The following is an 18548-nucleotide window of genomic DNA, read 5'->3' on the forward strand; positions in this document are numbered from 1 at the left end:
CCACGACGAAAATAGCATTATTCCCTCTCTTGGTCCTGGGAAAACCGGTAATGAAATCCATACCAATTTTATCCCATTTCCATTCAGGAATAGCTAAGGGTTGAAGGGTGCCAGCAGGCCGTTGGTGCTCTGCTTTTACACGACGACAGACGTCGCAATTTGCAATATACTGAGCAATTTCTCTCTTCATCCTAGTCCACCAGAACCTCTGGCGTAGGTCCTGATACATCTTAGTACTACCGGGATGAATGGTGAGAGGAGATTCATGAGCTTCCTTAAGGATCAAACGCCTCAGGTTTCGCACTTTGGGAACCACTAGTCGATTCCCGAAGTATACGACCCCTTGATCATTAATAGAGAAGCAATTCGCAATTCCTTTCTGAATGTTTCTCTTGATGCGGGAGATTCCCGGATCTACCTTCTGTGCTTTGATAATCTGATCCGTAAGGGTAGGTTTTGCCACCAAGGTGGAAAGAAAACCTTGAGGAACAATGTGAAGATTAAGTTTCCGAAATTCCTCATGGAGAAGCGGTTGACTTTGTTGTAACATCAGATTGTTACAATAAGATTTACGACTTAGCGCATCAGCCATGACGTTGGCTTTCCCTGGGGTGTAGGTTATCCCTAAATCGAAGTCTGTGATCAATTCAACCCAATGTCTTTGCCTGAGATTCAAATCCGGTTGGGTGAAAATGTACTTCAGACTTTGGTGATCAGTGAATATTTCGCAACGGTTACCGAGGAGGTAATGTCGCCAGGTCTTAAGTGCATAGACTACGGCTGCAAGCTCTAGATCATGAGTAGGATAATTCTCCTCATGTGGGTGCAATTGCCCTGAAGCGTAGGCAATTACGTGTCGATCTTGCATGAGAATGCAACCTAGTCCTTGTCGCGAGGCGTCGCAGTAGATAACAAAATCCTTGGAGAAGTCTGGCGGTACCAGTACGGGAGCAGAAGTCAGGCGTCTTTTCAGTTCCTGAAAGCTGTGCTCACATTGTGGAGTCCACTCGAACTTCTTATCTTTCTTGAGGAGTTCGGTTAGAGGTTTAGCAACCTTGGAGAAGTTCTCGACAAAGCGACGACAATAGCTCGCTAAGCCTAGAAAACTCCGAACTTGCTTGACCGATTCAGGTGGAGTCCAGTTAAGGACGGCTTGAACTCGCTCAGGGTTAACAGCAATACCTTTACCAGATATTACATGACCCAGATAGGTCACTTCTGACAACCAGAATTCACATTTAGAAAATTTGGCATAAAGGCGATGCTCTCGAAGTTTCTTCAACACTAGCCTTAGATGTTCGGCATGTTCTTCCTCGTTCTTGGAGTAGATGAGTATATCATCGAGGTAAACCACGACGAATTTATCCAAATACTCCATGAAGATTGAGTTCATTAACTGAGAAAAGGTGGCTGGAGCGTTGGTTAAACCGAAGGACATGACGGTGTACTCGTATTGGCCATAACGAGTAACAAAGGCCGTTTTAGGAATGTCCCCGTTTCTGATTTTGATTTGATGGTAGCCCAATCTCAAATCCATCTTGGAGAAGACTGAGGATCCAGCGAGCTGATCATACAGGTCGTTGATCCTGGGAAGCGGATATTTGTTCTTGATTGTGACCAGATTGACAGGTCGGTAATCTACAACCATCCGGTCCGTACCATCCTTCTTCCTGACGAATAGGACGGGGCAAGCCCACGGAGATGAACTAGGTCGGATGAAACCCTTTTTCAAGGACTCATCAAGTTGTTTCTTAAGCTCGGCTAGTTCTAGGGGTGCCATCTTATAGGGTCTTCTAGCAATCGGAACGGTTCCTGGAATGAGGTCTATTACGAACTCAACATCCCTGTCAGGTGGAACACCTGGCAATTCTTCTGGAAAAACATCCGGGAAGTCACGGACTACCGGAACGTCCTCAAGGTCTGGCAAAGGGCTGGCGTTAAGAGAATATAATTGTCGCTTGGCTATTCGGGTCAAGACATTGACTATCTTCCCCGAAGGTTGGGTGAGTTGAACAGTCCTAGAGAAGCAATCAATTTTGGCTTGATGAGCTGACATCCAGTCCATACCCAGAATGATATTAATATCTGAAAATTTAAGGGCTATCAAAGATGCGAGGAAAACAAGTCTGTCGACTTGGATTTCATTTCCATAACTTACCCTAGAGGTCTGCCATCTAGAACCAGGGGTAGAAATTTCCATAGTGGATGGCATGTCACAGAATGCAACGTTATGCAAACGAGCATAATTTTCGGATATAAAAGAATGAGAGGCTCCTGTATCGAAAAGAACAGATGCCGGGTGGCAATTAACAAGAAGCGTACCGAGAACGACGTTGGGATCCTCTTGAGCTTCTTCGGCAGAGATACAGTTGACATGGCCACGTGTAGCGGTGACCGGCTTGGCGTGGAATACTTTTCCTGTCAGCTTGCCATGGCCAACAGCTTTAGCAAATTGATTGGGGTTGGTCTGGGGACACTCACGCATATAGTGGCCAGATTCCCCACACTTGAAACAAGTCACGGAACTGGTACGTGGAGGAGCATTGTTGGTTGGACCCCCATAGGGCTTGGCCGGTGCAGACTGTTGAACAGGGCGAGGCGCCTGGAAAGATGGCCTCGGTGTGAACCTGGGTGGTAGGGCGGTGTTGGGTACCCACACGCGGCGCTTCTGAGGACCAGCACCGGATGAGGAACCCATGTCACGGCCATGCTTGCGTGTTGCGTCATAGTCAGTCTGACCAGTTTCAGCACTGATGGCTTTGTTGACAAGTTTCTGGAAGGATGTGCACTCATGCAGACGGAGGTCGCGGCGAAGCTCAGGACTAAGGCCCTTACGTAACCTTGCTTGCTTCTTGGCATCGGTAGACACTTCCTCAGTTGCATATCGTGCGAGATTACCAAACTCCCTGCTGTAAACATCCACAGAAAGTCGGCCTTGGGTGAAACTGCAAAATTCTTCACGTTTACGGTCCATGAGACCCTCCGGAATATGATGCTCACGGAAAGCCTCGCTGAACTCAGCCCAAGTAGTGACATGGCCCGCTGGGCGCATAGCTCCATAATTTTCCCACCATAGACTGGCGGGGCCTTCAAGATGATATGCAGCAAAGGTGACCTTGTCAGCCTCAGCTACTAGCGCGGAACGCAGCTTGTGAGAGATACTGCGAAGCCAGTCATCAGCGTCGAGAGGCTCGACGGAGTGGTGGAATGTGGGTGGATGCAATTTGATAAAATCACTGAGTGACACCACGTTAGCCCTCTGATGGTGTGCTGTATTCTGTTCAATACGCTCCAGCAAACGGTTGGTCTCCCGCTTGTTTCTCTCAGCTTCCATCATAACCTCGGCTAGTGAAGGAGGATGAGGCAGATTTTCATTCCTGCCCTCACTGCCTTCGGCCTGCTCTTGAGAAGCAGGGTTAGCGCGCGTGTTGACCATCCTAGGTAGCAAGACAATGATTTAGTCAGAACGATAAAATTCCGACATAGGATACAAAATGTAAGGAATAACTCGAAATGCAAGATGATCATCCGTATGACATGGTAAAAACAGAAACTGCTTCTTTATTCCATCGTCATACACACCATACAGGGTTTAGTACAAGACCAAACAAAGTACTATTACGGTGAAAAAGGATTACATCTCATCGGAGGCATTCCAAGCTCCTATACATTATTTTTCTACACCTCCAGAAGGAGTACAAACTAGGTCATATCCCACGAGTCACGCGGGACGATAGACGACACAGCTAGTGTGAACTAGTGATACTACCACTAACTCAGACCGATCCGTAGTAGTCCTCGTAAAAGTCACCTCCATAGCCTGGAAGCTCAACATGATCATCCGGAAACAGACGATCTCGCGGAGCTTGTGGACCATAGGGGCTAGGATGAGGCCTTGGACCAACAGACGGTGGCCTGCGGGGACCGCGAGGTGGGGTGATGCCTCCTACATCACGCCAAACCATCACGTCTGGCAGAGCAGATCTCACAGGATAGAGATCGCGCATATCTGAGAATCCAGCTTGCACCGCCGGTGCGAACCGAGTCAAAGTGGCCCAGTGGTCAGCACGGGTATTGAAGAGCTCTAACCTCAAGGCCCGATTTTCACGGTCCTTATCCTCGAGCATCTCAGCAGTGGTGCGAGTCCGTGAATCCTCCTGAGTGGGGTCGGCATAAATAGCCTGGAGATACCCTTGTGCTCCCGGAAGTGATCCTGGCATATACCGGAAATCAGAGTCCCGAAATAGACCAGATCTGACTCGCATAATGGTCATCATAGAGTAGGCGGCGTCCTGCACAGCCATCTCAATAGTAACCCCGAGTCCATAGGCGCAGTGAAGAGGCTCGGTGGATCCAGGATAAGATGGAAATATCCTGACAGTGCAGAGATACTGGCTTTGATTAAAGTCTCGGAATTGCTCTTCGACCGTGTACTCAGGATACCAACGGTATCCAGCCTCAGTCATTACCCTGACCAACTTGGCAGTATGGCCGGGTACATCTAGGCATCGAGTCAGGCGAACCACTTGATTGAGGTCGCGAGTGGCCATCTGAAAGCACAATCATAATGCAAGGGCATTAGAATTTCTAGCAAAATTTCGGCAGCATAACAGCTGTAAATGCTCAAGAAGGATTTTGAGACTTTTGACAAAGGATTTCGTACACACTCAACATCATCATGTCAAAGTTATGAAACCATTCTAACAACATAATGTGGTAGTAAAACTGAACTAGGCTTGTATCCATCAAACTTATAAGGTACTACTGATTGGTAACACGTGATCCTGATAGAGAGAATAGATCCTAATTCCTTAACCCCCGGTGGAAGAATGGACTAACTCAGATCAGAATGTCATAAGATAAAGGAGTAAAAAGAGCCTTACGTTCCAACCCACAAACAATTCCCCTACATATAACTAAAGAATTTCTAGACTCAACATCGACCAGTTTGTCTTGAAGAACCTACAGGCAGTCCGGCTCTGATGCCAACGCTGTCAGGACCCCGACTCAATGTCACATCGATCTAGCCGGTAACACCTCATATCACTTTGCGGCCTCACGCACGGTATCCCCACGGGTGTCTCCTTACCTTTGCCCGGGACCGTTTGCGCCTTTTGGCTCACGTATATGATAGTGTCGCTAGCATCCATATGATAAGGAGCCCGGGCTGACATGACTAGTCGTAAACCCAAAGTGGCATAGACTTACAGGGACAGGCATCCATGACCCAGCTTCGAATGTGTCGGTCATCAGCATATGGGTCCGGGCTGTAGCACTGGGCTAGCAGGACTCCGGTAAACCGGGCTGTAGCGGGCTAACAGGACTCCGGTACTCAAAGCGTGACATTTCCCCGAAGGGACAGACACAGGAACGAAGAATGACACATGCCGGCCAGCCTAGGTGTTCCAGAGCAGTAGCAAGCTACCATGGCTCAGCGGTAACACTAGGAGACATTTCCCGGTAAGAGAGGCTACTAAAGATAAACAACTAGTTAGTCAGATCCCACACATACCAAGCATTTCAATCATACACACAATATGCTCGATATGTGCAAATACAACGAAGCATCACAACATGACTCTACGACACCAGTACTTTATTTAAGGCTCAGGGAGCCATACATATCATACACAAAGGTACGGGTCTCACGACCCAACATACAAGTCATACAGTCATACAAACCAGCAGCGGAAGTAACTTATCTGAGTACAGACAACTAGTAAAATAAAAGAGGCTTGGGAAGCCTAGCTATACTACGTGGTCCTTCACAAGCTCAGGGTCACCACCTGGGTCTTTAGCCTACTCGTTGATGTCAACGTCTACATAGAACCCATCAGAAGGGGTTGCAGCGTCTTCTGTAAAAATGTAGATTATAGCAACGTGAGTACAAGGGTACTCAGCAAGTCTTACATCAGATCCTACATACATGCATGTTATCAAGAAGGGTTGGTGGAGTTATTGCAGCAAGCCAGCTTTGACTCTTGGCTAGGCTATCCTACGATACTCCAACTTGAAATGGTTTTGCGCACACGAGTCCACTAAAGTAATTGAGCACCACCTTGCCGTCTGTCCTCATGCGCGGCCCGTCAAGCAGAAAGTCAGGAAACAGGCAGTGGAGTGCCAAGAATTCATCGCAGAAGAAATCAAGAAGTTGGAAGCAGCAGGCCTTGTCAGAGGAGTGCTCCACCCCACGTGGTTGGCCAATCCTGTTGTCGTGCGCAAGGCTAACGGGAGATGGAGGCTTTGTATTAACTTCACTGATGTTAATAAAGCTTGTCCCAAAGACCCATTTCCCTTGCCGCGCATTGACCAGATTGTTGACTCCACAGCCGGATGTGATTTGCTTTCATTTCTTGATGCATACTCAGGATACCATCAGATCTTCATGGCAGAAGAGGATGAAGAGAAAACTGCATTTATCACCCCGTGTGGCACGTACTGCTTCGTACGGATGCCTTTTGGTTTGAAGAATGCTGGTTCAACATTCGCAAGGGTAGTCCACCACGCTTTTGAGCCGCAGATGCACAGAAATGTAGAAGCCTACATGGATGACATAGTGGTCAAAAGCAAGAATAGGGCGACCCTGATTCAAGATTTAGACGAGACATTTGCAAATCTGCGCAAGATCAACCTCAAGCTTAACCCCGAGAAGTGCGTGTTTGGAGTCCCTTCCGGCAAGCTTCTCGGGTTCTTCGTGTCTCAGCGGGGAATTGAAGCCAATCCCGACAAGATCAAGGCCATTGAGCAGATCGAAGCACCAAAGCGTGTTAAGGATGTACGAAGGCTTGCCGGTTGCGTGGCTGCTCTCAGCAGGTTTATCTCTAGATCTGCTGAGCGCACCCTGCCATTTTTCAAAATTTTGAAAAAGGCAGGTCCAATAAAATGGACTCCGGAGGCGGAGGCTGCGCTGCAGGACTTGAAGAGATACCTGTCCTCCACTCCAACACTTGTCGCACCTAAGCCACAAGAGAAGTTGCTGCTGTATATAGCGGCAACCAATCAAGTGGTTAGTGCTGCGTTAGTAGCGGAGAGGGAGGCACATGATGAGCCAGCAACCACGGCAGATGCATCCAGCGACAAGCAGGGGGCTTCGCCGACAAGCTCTGGTCCCGACAGAGATGGATCTGCGCAGGAGCATGATAAGATGCAGAAGAGAATGGTGCAGCGTCCAGTTTACTTTGTCAGTTCCCTTCTACAGGGGGCTAGATCAAGGTACTCTGGTGTGCAGAAGTTGCTTTTCGGCCTCCTCATGGCCTCGAGAAAGCTGCGCCATTACTTCCAAGCACATGAGATCACAGTCGTCACTCGCTTTCCGCTGAAGAGGATACTGCAAAATCCAGAAGCGACAGGCAGGATTGTCGAGTGGGCGCTGGAACTGTCAAGCTTTGGCCTCAAGTTTGAGAGCACTTCAACTATCCAAAGCAGAGCATTGGCAGAGTTCATAGCAGAATGGACGCCAACACCAGATGAAGAAATTCCAGAGACGAGCATCCCCGTCAAAGAGGCAAGCAAAGAGTGGCTGATGTACTTTGATGGTGCCTTCTCGCTGCAAGGCGCCGGTGCGGGCGTGCTGCTTGTCGCGCCCACCGGAGAGCACCTCAAGTACGTAGTCCAGATGCACTTTCCCAAGGAGCAAGCAACCAACAATACTGCAGAGTATGAAGGATTGCTTGCCGGTCTCAGAATCGCAGCAGACCTTGGGATCAAGAAGCTCATTGTCAGGGGTGACTCACAGCTTGTCGTCCGCCAAGTGAACAAGAACTACCAGAGTCCATTGATGGAAGCATATGTTGATGAAGTGAGGAAGCTAGAAGAGCACTTTGACGGCCTACAGATGGAGCATATCCCAAGAGCTCAGAATGACATTGCTGATGGCCTGTCAAAGTGCGCCGCACTAAAGTTACCTGTGGAACCAGGGATCTTTGTGCTCAAGTTGACTCAACCATCCGTAACACCATCAACTGGACAAAGCAAGAAGAGGAAGTTGGTTTCTGGTGACTACTTTCCGGCAGAGCTCCCCGAAGCCGCCGCCAAGAAAGTCCCCAAGATCAACACCAAGGATGCTGAGGGGCAGTCTGCTCCGGCAAGCCTTATGGTTTGTTCCGTTGAAGCAGACGCTCCCGACAAGTTTTGCTCCGGCAAGCTTGCCGGGGAACATCAAGCTCCGGCAGGGCCGCAAGTCCTTGCCGTAGAAGCGGATGTTCCCGCAGCAGCAGATGTGCCTTTAGTCCTTGTTGTCGAGCCACAAGCTCCAGCATGGGCACAGCAGATTGTCCATTTCCTTCAGACAGGAGAACTTCCCGAAGAGCAAGAAGAAGCGGAAAAAGTAGCCCGGCAGTCAAGTATGTACCAGTTTGTCGATAGCATACTGTACAGAAGAAGACTCAACGGTGTGAAATTGAAGTGTATTTGCCGGGAAGATGGACAAAAGCTGTTGGCAGAGATACATGGAGGCATATGTGGCCACCACATTGGCGCAAGAGCACTTGCCGGCAAAGCTTTCCGGCAAGGTTTCTTTTGGCCGACAGCCCTCCAGGATGCAACTGCACAAGTAACCAAGTGTGAAGCGTGCCAGTTCCACTCCAAACAGATACACCAGCCAGCTCAAGCTCTCCAGACGATCCCTTTATCCTGGCCATTTTCGGTCTGGGGGCTCGATATCCTCGGCCCTTTCCCCCGAGCTGTCGGGGGCTTTGAGTACTTGTACGTCGCAATCGACAAGTTCACAAAGTGGCCGGAAGTGCAGCCAGTGAGGAAGGTGACAGCACAGTCAGCAGTCAAGTTCTTCAGGTCAATTGTTTGCCGTTTCGGGATCCCTAACAGGATCATCACCGACAACGGCACGCAATTCACGAGCCGCACCTTCATGCAGTACGTCCAAGACCTTGGCGCCAAGGTCTGCTTCGCTTCTGTTGCTCATCCAAGAAGCAACGGTCAAGCAGAGAGGGCAAATGCTGAAGTGCTGCGCGGGCTCAAGACCAGAACTTTCGACAGGCTGCGCAAGTGCGGAAGAAACTGGATCGAGGAGCTGCCGGTGGTTCTTTGGTCGATCAGAACGACGCCAAATCGAGCCACTGGCCAGACGCCTTTCGCTCTAGTCTATGGAGCAGAGGCAGTTCTCCCCACGGAACTCGTATACGGATCGCCTCGAGTGCTCGCTTATGATGAGCTTGAGCAAGAACAGCTGCGACAAGACGACGCGCTGCTCCTTGAGGAAGATCGTCTTCAGGCTGCTGTACGAGCTGCTCGATACCAGCAAGCTTTGCGCCGCTACCATAGCCGCAAAGTTAAGGCCAGAAGCTTCGAGGAAGGCGACCTTGTTCTTCGGCGCGTTCAGTCCGCCAAGAATTCCAACAAGTTGACGCCGAAGTGGGAAGGCCCTTATCGGGTGAAACGAGTCACAAGGCCCGGCGCTGTCCGCCTTGAGACCGAAGATGGCATTCCGGTGAGCAACTCCTGGAACATAGAACATCTTCGTAAGTTTTTCCCGTAGGGCGCGGTTGCCGGAACCCGTTCCGGCAACCACCTTTTGTACAAGTCTTGCCGCTGTTGCATGTAATCCTTTGTACAAAGCCGGGCGCAGATCCCGTGCATAAATAGAACCCCATGTGCTCCGCACAACTTGTCCATTTCATGCATTAGTTTCTTTCTTGCATGCGTTATCTGACACTTTGTGCAGCACCTACATCCGGTAAGCAATAACGAGCCGAAGGGCTCCATATCATTATTTTCTCTTCTTTCTTCTTTTTCAACAAAGGAAAAGAAGGTTCCCTCGCACACAAGTTTGCCGGGGGGGAAGGAGAAGATTGTGGTATGGACCAGGCGTCGTTCAAGCAAAGTTTTGCCTTGCCGGGAAGCAAACGACAGAAAAGCTAAGTTGCCAAAGTTTGAGCAATCAATTTTTAAATTTTTTGAGTTATCTTCCTCGAACGACCCTGCTTTGTATGGAAAACCTGTGCGCGGAGGAACCAACTCGTGGCTAGTTGCGCCCTTACTTTGTTTCGAGTCCGCTCAACAACTTAAGTGTGCTGCATCTAGTCGCGACAAGGTTTCTTGTCGGAAGCAGCGCCGCCAGCAGGCTGCTGACGTTCCGCACTCAGCGCTCGCGGCTCGGGCGCCTGCGCCGACAAGTTCCCTAGAAGCGTAGGGTAAAAACATACAAAGGAAGGAATCTAGTAGAGGAAATAACATAGCAATTGATAACAGAAATAAAGTTATATTACAAGATAACTTGTCGCAGCTCTAACAGACTGTTTTCATAACATGATTAGCAGCGACAAGGGAAAAGAAGAAATGGGCGGCCTAGTCTACGCGGTCGCCCTCAACCCTCTTGATCTCGCTCACCTTGTCCACAATGGGTGCGACAAGGGCCTTGAGTGCATCCCGATCGGCGTCTGGCGGCAAGGACTTGAGGACGTTGGTGAAGCTGAGGCCTGGATTGCGGAAGGCCACCTTCATCAGCACCTTCTGGAGAACCCCGGCGCAGATTTTGCGCGACTCGTCGGCCAGCTGCTTTGGGATCCTCTCCCGGAGCCGCTGGAGTGCCGTCGCCACGCCCTTGAAGAACAGGCTGAGCTTGGCGCTGGGTTGGAGATTCTCGTCGGAGGGATACCCAAAGTCCTCCATCCCCAGCTGCGCCAGCTCCTCGTCGATGACTGCGGCAATATTCACCAGACCCTCGGTCCAGTGCTCCACAGTATCTCTGAACGAGTTCTGGGTAACTGCGATGCTCTCCAGCAGCGCCTTGTCAGCTTTGACCTTCTCCGACAAGGTCTTCTCCCGCTCCTTGGCGGCCTCCAGCGTCTGCATCAGCGTGGCCAGCTTCAACTCCAGGACCGCATTGGAATCCTTGGCGGCGCTGAGCTCCTTGCCCCTCTCAGCGAGAAGACCTTGCAGCTCACCGTGGGCGGCAGCATCCTTCTCACGCTCACGCTTGAGCGCGGCAAGCTCCTCGCCGCTCTTCCCGATGTTGGCCTCCAGCTGCGCCACCTTCTCCTCCAGCTCTTTCTTGGCAGCCTCTGCGATTGCGGCAGCGTCCTTTGCCTCCTTGAGCGCCCCGCCAAGTGCTTGCTCGCGCTCGGCGAGCTCCTCCTCGTAGCTGTCGAGGTTGGCCTTCCGCTGCACCAATTCGCCTTCTCGCGCGGACTGCTTCTCGGCGGCCAGCCTTTGTTCCTCCTCAGCTTCGGCCTTCTCGAGAAGGAAGGCCGTGCGCTCCTCGTCGAGTCGCTCCCGCTCCTGTGCCAGGGACCGGAGAGCTTCTTGATTGTGGCCCCGGAGCTCCTCCGCGCGCTTCTCCATGTCAACTCCCGCCTTCGCGACAAGCGCTTCCCGGGAAGCCAGCTTGGCTTGCCGTGCGCGGTAGAGTGACAGCAGCTTCCGCAGCAGCTGCTCCTCCTCAGGCTCGCCACTGCTGCTGCTGGGCGCGTCGACCAACGACAGTCCAGCAGAGGCGAGCACCTCCTCATCGAAAGTTTCCCCCTCGACCGGCGCCCTGGAGCTCGACGCCCAGGGTAGCTTGATGAAGATATCGTCACCGGCCTTCAAGTAGGCGCCGGGCTGGGGCTCCTCGGAGCCCGGCTCCGCAGAAGCGGCAGAGGGATCGGCGGTCGGCGCAGCGCCTGGCGCTCCTGCGGCCTCAGGGTCGTCAGTGCGATCGCCCGACCCCTCGCCGGCTTCTGCGGCGGCAGCCTTGGCGGCCTCCTCGCCGGCGGTCTCATCAGCACCGGCCCCTTCCTCGCCGGCGCCCTCTGTCTCCATTGGCTCAGCAGCAGATGGGTCTGAAGAACGAAGAAGGGAGAAAAATCAATCAAAAATCCAAGAGAAGAAAATCAGAAGAAGAAGAACCCAAGGGAAAGTTTTTGGGCAAGTGAATTACCTATGCCAAGATCTGCAGTTGCGGTCTCGGCCGCCGCAGGATCGACGGTGCTGCCCCTTGCCGGAGAGTTCTCCCTTGCCGGAGAGCGCTCCCTTACCGGGAACTCCTCCCTTAGCGGCGTAGTCGAAGCAGATGGCACTTCGGGACCAGCTTCCGGGCGCTCCTGATATGGCTGCTCTGCTCCTACACAAATCAACAAGCAAGATATCAACAAAGGAAAAAGCACTCATGCGCGCCTGACAGCAGAAAGCTAACTATGAACTTACGCTGGGGGCTGCGCTGGGGGCTGTTTTGAGGAGTGGTTGCCGGGTCCGTCAAGGTGGTCTCGGACCCACCCCCTGCTGACACGGTGGGGTCATCTTCGATGACAATCACCGCGGCCTTGGCCCTCTTCGCCGCTCTCTGGGCCAGCGTCCTGAAAAGAAAGGAGTCCAGATTGAAGCAAGTCAGATACAAGATAAAAACAGCAAGATTGAAGAACTACAAGAGCACCAAGGAAACTTACTCTTCTTCCTCCTCGTCGGAGCTGAGCGCGGAAAGATCAAAGTCCGGCTCCCTTCCGGTGCGGCGAGGCGGAGGAGTAGGATCCCTTGCCCGCTTGGCGGGGGCGGTGGCGGTGGCCCGGGAAGATCCCGCTCCAGTTGCCGCTGCTGCGTGGGGCGCTCCCGCGGCAACATTGCTTGCCGCGGTAGAGCGTGTCGCACGGCTTGGCGGCTGTTGACCCGGCTGCCGCCCCGCTACGTCCGCGGCCCTGCGAAGACGCCTTCTTGGCGGGGCCGGGGGCTCCGCCTGCGGCAAGCCTTCTGAAGGCTCGGGCTCTTCCTCGCCGGCCTCGCTCGGCTCAGCTTCAGAACCGGCAGGCTCTTCCTCGCCAATGAACTCCGCGCGCTCGGCGAGGTTTGCCGCCTCTGCAGCCTCCGCCTCCTCCACAGTGAACCCGAACGCGCCCGCGGCAGCTGCGGCCGCAACCTCTTCCGCCCTAGTGGCGATGCGCTGCAGCTCCTCGTCGGTGGTGTCACGGGTGAGGCTCTTCTGCTCGTCAGCGTGGACCGGCACTTCTTCCAAGTTGTCGAAGAACGCTTGCACGACGTCATCCGCAGGCTCTTGCCAAGTTGGAACGATTCCGTGTGAATCGCACAACGGCATCATGGCGCGGATCCGGTCAAGCGAAGAATTGTTGCACAATGGAACGACGCCCCTCGGCAGCGTGAATGGGTGCTGGGGGTCGCGTTTGAACAACTCCAGGAGCATTGCATCCAGCTCCAAGACGGTGAAGTTGTAGTTGAGGCCCGGCCGCAGCCTCATGATGTCCGCCGAGTTCTTGAATTCCCAGGCGGGCCTCCCCTCTCCTGCAGGGGGGCGATGCGGCGGCGGAGGAAATCTGCGCCTACAGCGCCTACAGTGAGCCCGGCAAGCCTGAGGCGAAGGATCCTAGTAATGGCGATCTTCAGCCTCTCGTCTTCCGGGGCCACGTTGCTCCAGTCATTGCCGCGCACTATTGGAGCTTGGCGCACGGCGGTGAAGGGCTGCGGATTCTCCTCGACGATCCAGCACCACTCCGCTCTCCACTCCTCCCACTTGCTGCGGAGCTCACCCTCCAAGTACGCCTCCTTCTTGCCGACTCTCGAGATCCAGGCGATCCCTCCGGCAAGCGGCTCTCCTCTCTCTACCCGAGGTATGAAGAAGTGGCGGAAAAGGGCAACATTGGGGTGGACTCCGACAAAGTTTTCGCACAAATGTGCGAAAACTGCCATGGTCAGAACGGCGTTGGGGGTGAAATCAAGGAGGCGGAAGCCGTAGGTGTTCATGATATCGCAGAAGAACTCCGAGAAGGGCGGGCAGAGCCCGCAATAGAAGAACAGCGCGAAGAATGGGTACCCGTTTGGAGCCAGTTCCGAAGCAGCGGCCGGGAGTACCCTCGTGCGCGGATGCGCCCGCGTCTCCGTCGCCCAAAAGAGGTAGAAGTACTCCCTCAGCTCCTTCACGCCGAGCTGGGGGGAGAAGATCGCCCGCTCCTTCCGCAGCGCCGCGAGCCGCTGCGCCTCGGCCGACTTCACGCCCTTTCCCTTGTCGGCTTTCGGAGCCATGGCGGAGGTGGTGGGGGAGGTCGACGGCGTTGGTGATGCTGGTGGCAATGGGGGGCGGAGCGCTGCTCTCTCGGCTTCGAGAAGAAGGGGGGGAGCGGCGGAGGTTCGTGAAGATGGAGTAGTAGCAACCAGCGAGGGGGAACGAACTGCCCCTGTTTCCTCTGCTTATAAAGAGGGACGGGGCGGACGTTTCGCCCTTCCGAATAAAGAACCACCCACGATCTCTCCCACGATGCCGCATTCAACGCGTGCCGTTAGGGGAGAGCGCGGTGGATACGGAGCGAGATTCGGCGTGGCCCAGTCCACATGTGCCCGTGCCCTGTCTTGGGCCTGGCCCAACAGCGCTCGGCACCGTGTCTGGCCCAGGCCCGGGGGCTCCTGTCGGTGTACTAGAATAGGGGTACCCTAGTACCCCGAACTTGTGCACGGGCAGTTGCAGCACCCCGCGGCAAGGCTTGCCGGGCTAACACCAAGATCCTCCGTGGTTCCCTTGGAGCCATTCAAGAACAAAGTATTTAAGCTCAGGAGACAAGGCCCCGGCAAGAGGAGCTTGCCGGGAAGGCCAACCGAGGCACTCCAAGGAACTTGCCGCGACGCGCCACGCGCTCCGGCAAGGCAACAAGGCCCCGGCAAGAGGAGCTTGCCGGGAAGACCAACCAAGGTACCTCGAGGCCCGGTGAGCGACAAGCCTCCGGACCCGACAAGATAACAGCAGCGGCAAGGCGCTTGCCGCGGCAGGCGGCCACTCTGTGCCCACGCTCCAGCGCATCCACCAACGTGTCGCTCTGGGGGCCTCTCCAGGCGCGTGTGGCAGGAGGCTGTGCAGCCAGCGGTGCGCAGTGGCATGCGAAGCTGACAAGATCGCCATCGTGGCGAACGGTGGCGCCCCTAACGGTCCTTTTCTGCACTGTTTGGGCGACTCAGACGGGCATTTAATGCCCTTGTCCCCTGCCGTCAGGGTTAGGTAGGGTGCACTGTACAAGTAACTGTACCAACCACCTCACTTTTTACATTTGTACCCTTGTCTGCATTGCCACCTGTCGGTGACCCCTTTAGCGTATAAAAGGAGGCCCATGCGCAACGTAGAGGAGGTTCGGTTGGACTGGTTCGCGAAGTTCGACTCATTCGTAACCCAGAAAAACACTACGCTCTCTCTCTAGAGCAAGAACACAAGATAATCAAACAAGCAGCAGTAGGAGTGTTATCTCTCCGGAGAGCTCCGAAGCTGGGTAAAACTGCTCGTGTGCTTCGCCTCGATCTGCTCTTCGTGCGATCTCCGCCCCCCCGCCGAACCGAAAGGGGCCCGGTCCGTAGGCCCCATAGGTGTTCGTGGATCAGTTTCCCCCGACAGTTCCCATTCATCATGTAATTTTCTAGGAATTGAAACTTCTAATTCCAATTTTTCTTCTAAAGCTTTCATCATAGCATCAACAATATGTTTAGTAAAAGCTTTATTTTGTTCATAAGCATGGTGTGAATTCATCATGGATTGCAACAAAGAAATAAAATCAATCAAAGAGCAGCTATCATAATTAAAGTCTTTGTAATCCAAAAGAGTGGGCACATCACTAGTTAAAGTCTTGACCTCTTCAAACCCACTTTTAACAATTTTCTCAACGAGATTTTCACCCTCCGAATTATCGAGATGCCTTCTAGCAAAAGTTGACTCTTCTCCAGTCCCTTTTTCATCAATATTAATTTTACTAAACAAGGAATTAATAAAAGAAGCACCCATCATTTTAAGATCTTCATTGCTTTTATGAAAATAATCACTAGAAAACGCTTTTTCTAAAAATTCTCTTTTACCTCTAAGCATAGTGGTTCTTTTCTTACTTTCATCCATAGAAACATATAGAGCTTTAATTGATTCCTCCACCTTATGCACAAAAAAATCATCTTGAGATTTTCTACATCATGAGAAATTCTATCAACACTTCTAGATAAATCATCAATCTTATTCAACTTCTCTTCCATTGTAGCATTGAAAACTTTTTGTGTGTTGCTAAATTATTTAATATTATTCTCAAGATCAGAGGTGTTCCTATTATTATTGAAAGAAGGATTTCCATAGGAATTACCATAATTATTAGAGGAATTACTAGGAAAAAAGGCCTAGGATTAAAATTACCTCTATAAGCATTGTTATTGAAATGGTTTCGTGAGATAAAATTCACATCTACTGCATCACTATTTTTCTCAATCAAAGTAGACAAAGGCATATCATTGAAATCAATAGGATCACTTTTAGTAGCAACCAATTTCATAAGAGCATCAACTTTTTCGCTCAAAGAAGAAATTTCTTCAACCGAATTAACTTTTTTAGTAGTAGGAGCTCTTTCGGTATGCCATTGTGAATAATTTGCCATAATATTATCAAGCAACTTTGTGTCTTCACCCCAAGTAATTTCCATAAAAGTACCACCCGCGGTGGAATCTAAAAGATTACGAGAAACAAAATTCAACCCACATAATTTTTTTGTATGATCATCCAAAGATTTAACCCATGAGTTGGGCAATTCCTTAACATCATTTTCATCCTTTCCCCAGATTGTGCAACATGCTCATGTTTAGGTTGCTTGAAATTCGTGATCTGGGTTCTATGGTAAATAACTTTTGCGGGTGGAAAATACTTAGTAATGAAAGCATCTTTGCAATTATTCCAAGAATCGATACTATTGCGAGGCAAAGAAGAAAACAAAATTTTTACATGATCTCGCAAAGAAAACAGAAATAATTTCATCTTCACAACATTATTGTCCACTTCTTTTTTATTTTACATATCGCATAATTCTACGAATGTGTTAAGACGGGATACGGCATCCTCATTAGGATTACCGGAAAATTGATCTTTCATAACAAGATTCAGCAAAGCGGTATTAATATCACAAGACTCCTCACTAGTGGCGGGAGGAGCAAGCGGAGTGTCAATAAAATCATTGTTGTTGGTATTCGAGAAATCACACAACTTGGTGTTCTCTTGAGTCATTGTGACTATGCAACAAGATTGCACTCAAAAATAGATCCGGCAAGAAAATGCCGAACGAAAAAGGGGGCAAATAAAACGGCAAATTTTTGTGAAGTGGGGGAGAGGAAAACGAGAGACAAATGGCAAATAATGTAAATTGCGAGGAGATGAGATTTGTGATTAGGAACCTGGTAGATGTTGATCATGTCTCCCCGGCAACGGCGCCAGAAATTCCTTTTGATGTCTGCTAGAATTACGTCGGTATTTCCCCAAAGAGGAAGGGATGATGCAGCACATCGACGGTAGGTATTTTCCTGAGTGATGAGACCAAGGTTATCGAACCAGTAGGAGAACCAAGCAACACTACATAAACAACACCTGCACACAAATAACAAATACTCGCAACCTAATGTGTTAAAGGGATTGTCAATCCATTTTGGGTAACGGCGCCAGAAATTGGCAAACAAACATGATAAAAATAGGATAGATGGGATAAAGAGATCTCGGATAAGATAAATTGCAGCAAGGTATTTTTGTATTTTTGGGTTTAATAGACCTGAAAATAAAAGCAAAGGAAAATAGATCGCAAAGGCAAATATATTAAGGAATAGACCAGGGGGTCGTAAGTTTCACTAGTGGCTTCTCTCGAGAAAAATAACAAATGGTGGGTAAATGAATTACTGTTGGACAATTGATAGAACTTAAAATAATCATGACAATATCTAGGCAATGATCATTATATAGGCATCACGTCCAAGATTAGTAGACCGACTCCTCCCTGTATCTACTACTATTACTCCACACATCGACCGCTATCCTGCATGCATCTAGTGTATTAAGTTCATGGAGAAACAAAGTAATGCAATAAGAATGATGACATGATGTAGACAAGATCTATTTATGTAAAAATGGACCCCATCTTGTTATCCTTAATGGCAACAATACATACGTGTCGGTTCCCCTTCTGTCACTGGGATCAAGCACCGTAAGATCGAACCCATCACCAAGCACCTCTTCTCATTGCAAGATAAATAGATCGAGTTGGCCAAACAAAACCAAAATATCGGAGAAGAAATACGAGGCTATAAGCAATCATGCATATAATAGATCAAAGAAGACTCAAATAACTTTCGTCGATAAAAACATAGATCTGATCATAAACTCAAAGTTCATCGGATCCCAACAAACACAACACAAAAGAGTTACATCATATGGATCTCCAAGAGACCTTGTATTGAGAATCAAAAGAGAGAGAGGAAACCATCTAGCTACTAACTACGGACCCGAAGGTCTAAAAAGAACTAGTCACGCATCAACAAAGAGGCACCAATTGGCATGATGAACCTCTCCGTGATGGTGTCTAGATTGGATCTAGTGGTTCTGGACTCTGCAGGGGCTAGAGTTGATTTTCGTCGATACCCCTTGGGTTTCTAGAATATTGGGATATTTATAGAGCAAAGAGTCGGTTTGGGAGGGCACCCGAGGCCCAGGCGCGCCCTGGTGGGTTGTGCTCCCCTTGGAGCACCCCCTAGGAGCTTCTCCGGTCCATTGGATGTCTTCTGGTCCAAAAAATCCACAAAAAGTTTCACTGTGTTTGGACTCCGTTTGGTATTGATTTCCT

This window comes from Triticum aestivum, chromosome 3A (genome assembly GCF_018294505.1).
Source record: "Triticum aestivum cultivar Chinese Spring chromosome 3A, IWGSC CS RefSeq v2.1, whole genome shotgun sequence".
Classification (NCBI taxonomy): Eukaryota; Viridiplantae; Streptophyta; class Magnoliopsida; order Poales; family Poaceae; genus Triticum; species Triticum aestivum.